The following is a 12,135-nucleotide window of genomic DNA, read 5'->3' on the forward strand; positions in this document are numbered from 1 at the left end:
AACACATGATTAACCAGCACACGGTGGACCAACACATGATTAACCAGCACACGGTGGACCAACACATGATTAACCAGCACACGGTGGACCAACACATGATTAACCAGCACACGGTGGACCAACACATGATTAACCAGCACACGGTGGACCAACACATGATTAACCAGCACACGGTGGACCAACACATGATTAACCAGCACACGGTGGACCAACACATGATGGACCAGCACACGGTGGACCAACACATGATTAACCAGCACACGGTGGACCAACACATGATTAACCAGCACACGGTGGACCAACACATGATGGACCAGCACACGGTGGACCAACACATGATGGACCAGCACACGGTGGACCAACACATGATTAACCAGCACACGGTGGACCAACACATGATTAACCAGCACACGGTGGACCAACACATGATTAACCAGCACACGGTGGACCAACACATGATGGACCAGCACACGGTGGACCAACACATGATGGACCAGCACACGGTGGACCAACACATGATTAACCAGCACACGGTGGACCAACACATGATTAACCAGCACACGGTGGACCAACACATGATTAACCAGCACACGGTGGACCAACACATGATTAACCAGCACACGGTGGACCAACACATGATGGACCAGCACACGGTGGACCAACACATGATGGACCAGCACACGGTGGACCAACACATGATTAACCAGCACACGGTGGACCAACACATGATTAACCAGCACACGGTGGACCAACACATGATTAACCAGCACACGGTGGACCAACACATGATGGACCAGCACACGGTGGACCAACACATGATGGACCAGCACACGGTGGACCAACACATGATGGACCAGCACACGGTGGACCAACACATGATGGACCAGCACACGGTGGACCAACACATGATTAACCAGCACACGGTGGACCAACACATGATTAACCAGCACACGGTGGACCAACACATGATTAACCAGCACACGGTGGACCAACACATGATTAACCAGCACACGGTGGACCAACACATGATTAACCAGCACACGGTGGACCAACACATGATTAACCAGCACACGGTGGACCAACACATGATGGACCAGCACACGGTGGACCAACACATGATTAACCAGCACACGGTGGACCAACACATGATTAACCAGCACACGGTGGACCAACACATGATTAACCAGCACACGGTGGACCAACACATGATGGACCAGCACACGGTGGACCAACACATGATGGACCAGCACACGGTGGACCAACACATGATTAACCAGCACACGGTGGACCAACACATGATTAACCAGCACACGGTGGACCAACACATGATGGACCAGCACACGGTGGACCAACACATGATGGACCAGCACACGGTGGACCAACACATGATGGACCAGCACACGGTGGACCAACACATGATGGACCAGCACACGGTGGACCAACACATGATGGACCAGCACACGGTGGACCAACACATGATGGACCAGCACACGGTGGACCAACACATGATGGACCAGCACACGGTGGACCAACACATGATGGACCAGCACACGGTGGACCAACACATGATGGACCAGCACACGGTGGACCAACACATGATGGACCAGCACACGGTGGACCAACACATGATGGACCAACACATGATGGACCAACACATGATTAACCACCACATGGTGGACCAACACATGATGGACCAGCACACGGTGGACCAACACATGATTAACCAGCACACGGTGGACCAACACATGATGGACCAGCACACGGTGGACCAACACATGATGGACCAGCACACGGTGGACCAACACATGATGGACCAGCACACGGTGGACCAACACGTGATGGACCAGCACACGGTGGACCAACACATGATGGACCAGCACACGGTGGACCAACACATGATGGACCAGCACACGGTGGACCAACACATGATGGACCAGCACACGGTGGACCAACACATGATGGACCAGCACACGGTGGACCAACACATGATGGACCAACACATGATGGACCAACACATGATTAACCAGCACATGGTGGACCAACACATGATGGACCAGCACACGGTGGACCAACACATGATTAACCAGCACACGGTGGACCAACACATGATGGACCAACACATGATGGACCAACACATGATTAACCACCACATGGTGGACCAACACATGATGGACCAGCACACGGTGGACCAACACATGATTAACCAGCACACGGTGGACCAACACATGATGGACCAGCACACGGTGGACCAACACATGATGGACCAGCACACGGTGGACCAACACATGATGGACCAGCACACGGTGGACCAACACGTGATGGACCAGCACACGGTGGACCAACACATGATGGACCAGCACACGGTGGACCAACACATGATGGACCAGCACACGGTGGACCAACACATGATGGACCAGCACACGGTGGACCAACACATGATGGACCAGCACACGGTGGACCAACACATGATGGACCAACACATGATGGACCAACACATGATTAACCAGCACATGGTGGACCAACACATGATGGACCAGCACACGGTGGACCAACACATGATTAACCAGCACACGGTGGACCAACACATGATGGACCAGCACACGGTGGACCAACACATGATGGACCAGCACACGGTGGACCAACACATGATGGACCAGCACACGGTGGACCAACACATGATGGACCAACACATGATGGACCAACACATGATTAACCAGCACATGGTGGACCAACACATGATGGACCAGCACACGGTGGACCAACACATGATTAACCAGCACATGGTGGACCAACACATGATGGACCAGCACACGGTGGACCAACACATGATGGACCAGCACACGGTGGACCAACACATGATGGACCAGCACATGGACAAGCACATGGTGGACCAGCGCATGGTGGATCAGCACACGGTGGACCAGCACACGATGAACCAGCACATTGTGGCCCAGCACATGGTGGATCAGCACACGGTGGACCAGCACATGGTGGCCCAGCACATGGAGGACCAGCACATGGAGGACCAGCACATGGTGGACCAGCACATGGTGGACCAGCACACAGAGGGCCAGCACATGGGCCAGCACATGGTGGGCCACCACATGGACCAGCACATGGTGGATCAGCACACGGTGGACCAGCACACGATGAACCAGCACATGGTGGCCCAGCACATGGTCGATCAGCACACGGTGGACCAGCACACGATGAACCAGCACATGGTGGACCAGCACACGGTGGACCAGCACACGATGGATCAGCACACGGTGGACCAGCATATGGTGGACCAGCACATGGACCAGCACACGGTGGACCACCACACGGTGGACCAGCACACCATGGACCTGGACCAGCACATGGACCAACACACGGTGGACCACACGGTGGACCAGCACATGGTGGACCAGCACACGGTGGACCAGCACACGAAGGACCAGCACATGGTGGACCAGCACACGAAGGACCAGCACATGGTGGACCAGCACACGATGGACCAGCACATGGTGGGCCAGCACACGGTGGACCAGCAGACGGGGGACCAGTACACGGTGGGCCAACACTTGGTGGACCAACACATGGTGGACCAACACATGATGGACCAGTACTCGGTGGATCAGCACACAGTGGACTCTGTTGCATCATCCAGCACACAGTGGACTCTGTTGCATCATCCAGCACACAGTGGACTCTGTTGCATCATCCAGCACACAGTGGACTCTGTTGCATCATCCAGCACACAGTGGACTCTGTTGCATCATCCAGCACACAGTGGACTCTGTTGCATCATCCAGCACACAGTGGACTCTGTTGCATCATCCAGCACACAGTGGACTCTGTGTGTGGTGTGTGTGTGTGTGTGTGTGTGTGTGTGTGTGTGTGTGGTGTACTCACCTATTTGTACTCACCTATTTGTGGTTGCAGGGGTCGAGTCTTAGCTCCTGGCCTCGCCTCTTCACCGGTTGCTACTGGGCCCTCTCTCTCCCCGCTCCATGAGCTTTATCAAACCTCGTCTTAAAACTGTGTATGGTTCCTGCCTCCACTACGTCATTTTCTAGGCTATTCCACTGCCTTACAACTCTATGACTGAAGAAATACTTCCTAATATCTATCTGACTCATTTGTGTCTTCAACTTCCAATTGTGGCCTCTTGTTTCTGTGTCCCCTCTCTAGAACATCCTGTCTTTGTCCACCTTGTCTATTCCGCGCAGTATTTTATATGTCGTTATCATGTCTCCCCTGATCCTCCTGTCCTCCAGTGTCGTCAGGCCGATTTCTCTTAATCTTTCTTCATAGGACATTCCCCTTAGCTCTGGAACTAACCTTGTCGCAAACCTTTGTACTTTCTCTAGTTTCTTGACGTGCTTTATCAAGTGCGGGTTCCAAACAGGTGCTGCATACTCCAGTATGGGCCTGACATACACGGTGTACAGTGTCTTGAACGATTCCTTACTAAGGTATCGGAATGCTGTTCTCAGGTTTGCCAGGCGCCCATATTCTGCAGCAGTTATCTGATTGATGTGTGCATCCGGAGACATGCTCGGTGTTATACTCACCCCAGGATCTTTCTCCTTGAGTGAGGTTTGCAGTCTTTGGCCACCTAGCCTATACTCTGTGGTCTTCTGTGCCCTTCCCCTATCTTCATGACTTTGCATTTGGCAGGATTAAATTCGAGAAGCCATTTGCTGGACCAGGTGTCCAGTCTGTCCAGGTCTCTTTGAAGTCCTGCCTGGTCCTCATCAGATTTAATTCTCCTCATTAACTTCACATCATCTGCAAACAGGGACACTTCTGAGTCTAACCCTTCCATCATGTCGTTCACATATACCAAAAATAGCACTGGTCCTAGGACCGACCCCTGTGGGACCCCGCTCTTCACAGGTGCCCACTGTGATACATCATTACGTACCATGACTCGTTGTTGCCTCCCTGTCAGGTATTCTCTGATCCATTGCAGTGCCCTTCCTGTTATGTGTGTGTGGTGTGTGGTGGTGTGTGTGTGGTGTGTGTATGTGTGTGTGTTTGCAGTTATTGCACTTATCCCACACCAATGCTGGCTGGCACGCTCCAACATGGCCCACTGCAACACTGGTGGACAAGGCTGAGGGCCACTGCTTACACGGCCCTGAGAGAGGGCCACATTGGTTGTGTCAGGCTGGTGCCACCACGCTGGTGACGTCAGGGTGGTGCCACCAAGCTGGTGATGTCAGGCTGGTACCACCACGCTGTCAGGCTGGTGCCACCACGCTGGTGATGTCAGGCTGGTGCCACCAATCTGATGATGCCAGGCTGATGCCACTGTCAACACTATAGCAGGAGGCAACCTCTCCTATCAATTTATCAACACAAACTTCACAGCTGGGAGACATTCTGGTGATGTTACTTTGAATGATTACTCCAGCAGGGAATGATTACTCCAGTCAGTGGATGATTACTCCAGTCAGTGGATGATTACTCCAGTCAGGGGATGATTACTCCAGCAGGGAATGATTACTCCAGTCAGGGGATGATTACTCCAGCAGGGAATGATTACTCCAGTCAGGGGATGATTACTCCAGCAGGGAATGATTACTCCAGTCAGGGGATGATTACTCCAGCAGGGAATGATTACTCCAGTCATGGAATGACTACTCCAGTCAGGGAATGACTACTCCAGTCAGGGAATGACTACTCCAGTCAGGGAATGATTACTCCAGTCAGGGGATGATTACTCCAGCAGGGAATGATTACTCCAGTCAGGGGATGATTACTCCAGCAGGGAATGATTACTCCAGAAGAGAATGATTACTCCAGTCAGGGGATGATTACTCCAGCAGGGAATGATTACTCCAGAAGGGAATGATTACTCCAGTCAGGGGATGATTACTCCAGCAGGGAATGATTACTCCAGTCAGGGAATGATTACTCCAACAGGGAATGATTACTCCAGAAAGGAATGATTACTCCAGTCAGGAAATGACTACTCCAGTCAGGGAATGACTACTCCAGTCAGGGAATGACTACTCCAGTCAGGGAATGACTACTCCAGTCAGGGAATGACTACTCCAGTCAGGGAATGACTACTCCAGTCAGGGAATGACTACTCTAGTCAGGGAATGATTACTCTAGTCATAGAATGATTACTACAGTCATAGAATGATTACTAGTCATAGAATAATTCCTCCAGTCACAAAATAACTACTACACTTATAGAATGACTACTCCAGATGTAGAATGAATCCGGATATAGAATGTCGTAAGGGTAGCCAGTAGTGTCTGTCTAACGCTTAGCGGGTCGTGGGATGGACCATCTCTCACCTGTCCTGGACCCTACTGAGTTTACCGCCCCACAAAATGTATAATAATCTTGAACTGGAGTATAGTGTGCTCTCCTGAAATGCAACGTAGATAAAAAGAGAAATGGCTTAAAACTGCAATCATTTCTATCTCAAATGGTGGATTTGCAGACATGTTTATACCTGTTTTCAGCAGTGTTGCAACCACAATGCTCCATTTTGCACTTGTCAACACTGTGGTTCGTCTGAAATACTAATACACTCGGGAAAAGATGCGCCCTTGTTTTGTTTTTTTCCGGCCTCAAAACATCAAAGAATTTTTGTCTATTTTCGATTTCGTAAAATTGTGAAAAGAAGTGGATGACGGTGTGTTGGTGTTCTCTGGCTGTGATTTGCCACTAGGACGCTCCTACTCACTACCACTCGATGTTCTGCTATGGGTGAACCAGGTGTTGGTCCTGGCCTTAATTTGGTTTAATCAATTGTGGGTATAACTATAACCATGATTTTTAAAGGGGTGGACCGGTAAGCCAGCGGAAGGCCTCGGTCACATGACTAAAATTTCCAGAAATAAAAAAGGCACAACACCGAGACTGGAGCAATATACAAATAACCCGCACATAGAAGAGAGGAGCTTACGACGACGTTTCGGTCCGACTTGGACCATTGATGGTCCAGGTCAGACCGATTTATAAGAGGAATAATACTGAACTAAAGGTAAGGAACTTTCGGTCGTGTTTTTTTTTTTTTGTATTTAGAAAAGGATTATGACAGCATACATAGAGTAGCAATAGTAAAGAGTTTTTAATGTGGATAGTGAAGCTCAGGTTAGGGTATGTGGGAGAGAGTGGGATTATTATCCAGTAAAAGTAGGTTTTGGACAGGGATATAGGATGTCTACATGGTTATGGATGGGATTGTAAAAGACGTGAATGCTGGAGTGTTGGCAAGAGATGTGGGATTAAAAGCTAATGAATCTTATGCAAAGTGAGAGCCATCACAGTTGATTTTTCTTGTTAGTGGCACAGAAGAAAACTTGCAAAGGTTAGCAGAAAAATTTGGATGGGTATGTGAAGGAAATAAAAATGAAGATGGAAAGAAGCAAAGTGAAGAGAATAATACAAAAATCAGGGAACTGAAGGATTGGATAACAGATTGGAGGGAGGGAGTATGGAGGAAGTGATTCAGATTGGAGTGGACATGTTGGTAGATGAGTGTATGATAGGTCAGGTGAACCACAGAACTGTTGAGTGGAGTACTTACCTAATTGTGGTTGAAGGGGCCGAGACTCAGCTCCTGGCCCCGCCTCTTCACTGATCGCTGCTAGGTCCTCTCTCTGCTCCCTGAGCTGTCATACCTAGCGTGTTGAGGCATCTATGGAAACAAACTTTACTTATGATACCAACACTTCAGTATGGGTGTGAGGAATGGGCGTTGCCGTGGCCAGAGGCATTGCAGATATCTTGCTTAAGAGCAACGATGGGTGTGAATTATGACGCAGAAGACCCGGAGCACAGATCACAAGAAAGTGCCGGGCTACCAAAAGGTATTTTTCAAAGGAACGAGGTAGTTTTTTTTAATGCAATTGACGAATTCTGGTAAATTTCGTCCAGAGTGAAATACTGACACTAGTTTGAAACGATGTTTTCTGTGACACTGTTGTTTATCCTTTTTTTCAATTCCTGGTAGTCAAGGTACGGAACATAGATCTCCTGGATGGAGACTTCTGTAGACCTCCTGGAGGAGACCTTTCTAAACCTTTCCTGACGGAGACCTGTCTAGGAGGCCTTTTAGTCTAGTCCTCTCCATTCTTTTACTTCTGTTGTTGTTATATGTGATGCCGTCACGGTCACTGAGAGGATAATGACGCGTGACACCGTCACTGTCACTAAGAGGATAGTGACGCGTGACACCGTCACTGTCACTGAGAGGATAGTGACGTGTGACACCGTCACTGTTGCAGAGGGCGTCGTTAAAAATACATCCCAGCCAACCAAGTCTACCATCAAAACACACTCACGTTATCTAAATCATTTTCAATTGCATAGACATTTTTCACAGACATGAAAGAGACAGACATTTTTCATCAATTAGTCGACACTGACGGCCAAAAAAATATATATATTCCCCCCTTTGCCTCAAAACAGGAAAAAATGTCGTAAGATTTTTTTATAGAAGTGGAATGAGACTGGCAAACTGGCCGGCTTTATTTTATTTTGCTTTTTTTTTTTGCATCCGTGTATGTCCAGGCGTAATTACATTTTGTAATTACGGCTGACCTCCAGTTCTTGGTCCCTGGCGTGGAATAGGCTCGGTGGAGTCAGCTTCTCCAGCATATCAATAGATTTTTTCAGTACCACTATGGCTCCTTCGGCTGTGGGATTTTAAGTTATATCTTCGTAATTATGGAACCGGGGTTCAGGCGAACCAGCTGAACCACTGCTGAACCACTCAACCACGGAGCTTACAATAGGATGTTTTCACAAAGGAACTTTATGTGGCGTGGTTGTAACACCAGCTGTGTCACAACTGTCTAATCCTGCGGACACAGAAAATTTGCCACAGAGAACTGGTATAAAATACTGACACGAGGGAAATTTACGACGCAGGACTATAATGTATGTCATTTTGACTTTTTTTTTGAGTTGTCCTGAGTAATTTACACTATGCTAATTGTACTTATGTGTACCTGTGACTAAATATACTTAATTTCTTACTTATGCTGTGTAAATAGATGCTTTATTGCTTTAAAAAAAATATTCGTGGGCGAAACATTGTCAGTAAATGTTCTCATCACGCAGTATATGACTCTGTTTCCCTCCTCTTGTGCTACCTAGGGTACACGCGTCGTAGCACCGACATGCTACTTCAAACATTTGTAGTGTAAGTCTCGTAAACATATGTATATGTCAACTCATGTTAGATCGCTACGAACGACTGTTAACGAACAATCATCGATAAAGGACACAAGTGTAAGTAATGTGACAGTTTATTGCGGCAACGTTTCGCTCTCCTGGAGCTTTGTGTCATTTTACCTAACATATTGTCGGTAATTTTACTAACATTAATACAGTAAACATCGAAACAGGGAGGGGACTCGAACCGTGGATTTGACAAGCAGCAAGTCCGACTCTGAACCACTGAGCTTCAAGTTTGCTGCGTTCCAGGACTACAGTTCCAGTCTGTCCAGTCTCCAGTTTATTTGTGTCTACATACAAACTGAACCATATTATTGTTTTTATAAATGATAGGAATGGTAGGAGAGGGAAAACAGTTACATTTACTGGAAAAAAAATCTGATATTCTCTGCATGAGGGTATAATATTGTCGCTACGAGGCTGTTATACCTGTCATCTTGGATTCTGATGTTATCTTAGGCAAACCTCTGTTTCCTAAATACAGTGGAAAACGGAGATTACCTTATGCTTAACCACCTACTGGATCATTTGAAAAGGACCCGTGTCTGGTGACACTTGTTCTGTGTGTTTGGCAAGGACCTGTGTCTGGTGACACTTGTTCTGTGTGTTTGGCAAGGACCTGTGTCTGGTGACACTTGTTCTGCGTCTGACAAGACCCTTGTCTGGTGACACTTGTTCTGTGTCTGACAAGAACCTGTGTCTGGTGATACTTGTTCTGTGTCTGACAAGGATCTGTGTCTGGTGATACTTGTTCTGTGTCTGACAAGGACCCATGTCTGGTGACACTTGTTCTGTGTCTGACAAGAACCTGTGTCTGGTGACACTTGTTCTGTGTCTGACAAGGACCTGTGTCTGGTGATACTTGTTCTGTATGTCTGACAAGGACCCGTATCTGGTGACACTTGTGTCTGACAAGGACCTGTGTCTGGTGACACTTGTTCTGTGTCTGACAAGGACCTGTGTCTGGTGACACTTGTCCTGTGTCTGGTGACACTTGTCCTGTGTCTGACAAGGACCTGTGTCTGGAGACACTTGTCGTGTGTCTGACAAGGACCTGTGTCTGGTGACACCTATTCTGTGTCTGACAAGGACCTGTGTCTGGAGACACTTGTCGCGTGTCTGACAAGGACCTGTGTCTGGTGACACTTGTTCTGTGTGTCTGACAAGAACCTGTGTCTGGTGACACTTGTTCTGTGTCTGACAAGGACCCATGTCTGGTGACACTTGTTCTGTGTCTGACAAGAACCTGTGTCTGGTGACACTTGTTCTGTGTCTGACAAGAACCTGTGTCTGGTGACACTTGTTCTGTGTGTCTGACAAACATAACACTCCCACCTTCATCGGAAACCAGCACTCAAGAGAGGTATTTCATGACGACGTTTCGCTCCGTCTTTCACCACTGTCAAGTCACAACTGATCCATTAGGGACCGAAGCGTCGCTCTATGGTTCCTTCTCCTCAGAACGAGTGTTTTAGTAATACTTTCTTGCCAGCTTGGCAGACTGAGCAACGAACATACTCTCATACCAGCAGACTGCACATTTTTGGTTATAACAACATCGCTAACATCAGTCTGAACATCGGGAAAATAATGCATCTCGGTGATGGTAAATATTGTCTTGCGAAATTCAGGATGACCAATGTTAGATCTAGTAAGATGAACCTTGACTACGTAACCTTAATTCTAGCAAGGTTAATTCATTGCTAAGCTGTGCAAATGGACACATATGCAACTATTGTGAAAATTGAGACACAATTGCAACATCTGGGTATCTTTATTGTAGACGTTTCGCCATCCAGTGGCTTTATCAATACAGATTCTAGGACATAGTTTGAAGACAGTAGAACTATATACAGAAGATGAAGTAATCAGTCCCTCAGTTTTGGAGTTGGTGTGAAGAGCACCGTAGTCGTGAAGATTCTGGGGCACAAGCAAGGAGGCTGGCGCTTATATACTAACGTCAGGTAGAATGGGACGGGTAGCAGACGAAGGCATAGTCACTTGTAGGCGGGATACCCCAGCGGAAGTAGGTAATACCCAAAGGGATAGGTAAGTTGTAGTAGCCGTGAAGAAGGTCATGTAGATGTCCTCTGAACCAAGATTCCATGACGTTGCAGTGTCTGACAAGTTGTACAAGAATGGTATACAAAACCGATAAGATGTCTGTGCTCCAGAATCTTCACAACTATGGTGCTCTTCACACCAACTCCAACACTGAGGGACTGATTACCTCATCTTTTGTATATAGTTCTACTGGCTTCAAATTGTTCTAGAATCTGTACTGATAAAGCCACTGGATGGCGAAACGTCTACAATAAAGATATCGGATTTTTCTGCCTGGTGTGATTGAGTGGACTGTTAGCTAAGGGGAAACTAGTCTTGGAGGGTGAGGGGAAGCTGTCCGAGAGGGCTGAGGGGAAGCTAGCCTAGTGGGAAGGTGAGGGGAAGCTGTCCGTGGGGGTTGAGGGAAAGCTAGCCTTGTGGGAGGGTTGACGGGAAGATAATTCCCACAAAGTCTTCTGCAGTGGTCAGTGTTGCTCTGGGCAGCAGGCTGGCTGGGACTGGTGTTAGTGGGACCTGACGTTACCTACTTCAGGATAGCAGCAGCAGCAGTAGTAGTAATGGTAGTAGTAGCAGCATTAATAATAGTAATAGTAGTAGTAATAGCAGTAGTGGTAGCAATAGTAGCAGTAGTAGTAATAGTAGTAGTAGTGGTAGTAATAGTAGTAGTGGTAGTAGTAGTAGTGGTAGTAATAGTAGTAATAACAGTAGTAGTAATAGTAGTAGTAGTAGTAATAATAACAGTAGTAGTAGTAACAGTAGTAGTAGTAACAGTAGTAGTAGTAATAGTAGTAGTACTACTAGTAGTAGTAATACTAGTGGTAGTACTAGTAGGAGTAATAGTAGTAGTGGTAGTTGAAATAATATTGGTAATAATTGTA

This window comes from Cherax quadricarinatus, chromosome 63 (assembly GCF_038502225.1).
Source record: "Cherax quadricarinatus isolate ZL_2023a chromosome 63, ASM3850222v1, whole genome shotgun sequence".
Classification (NCBI taxonomy): Eukaryota; Metazoa; Arthropoda; class Malacostraca; order Decapoda; family Parastacidae; genus Cherax; species Cherax quadricarinatus.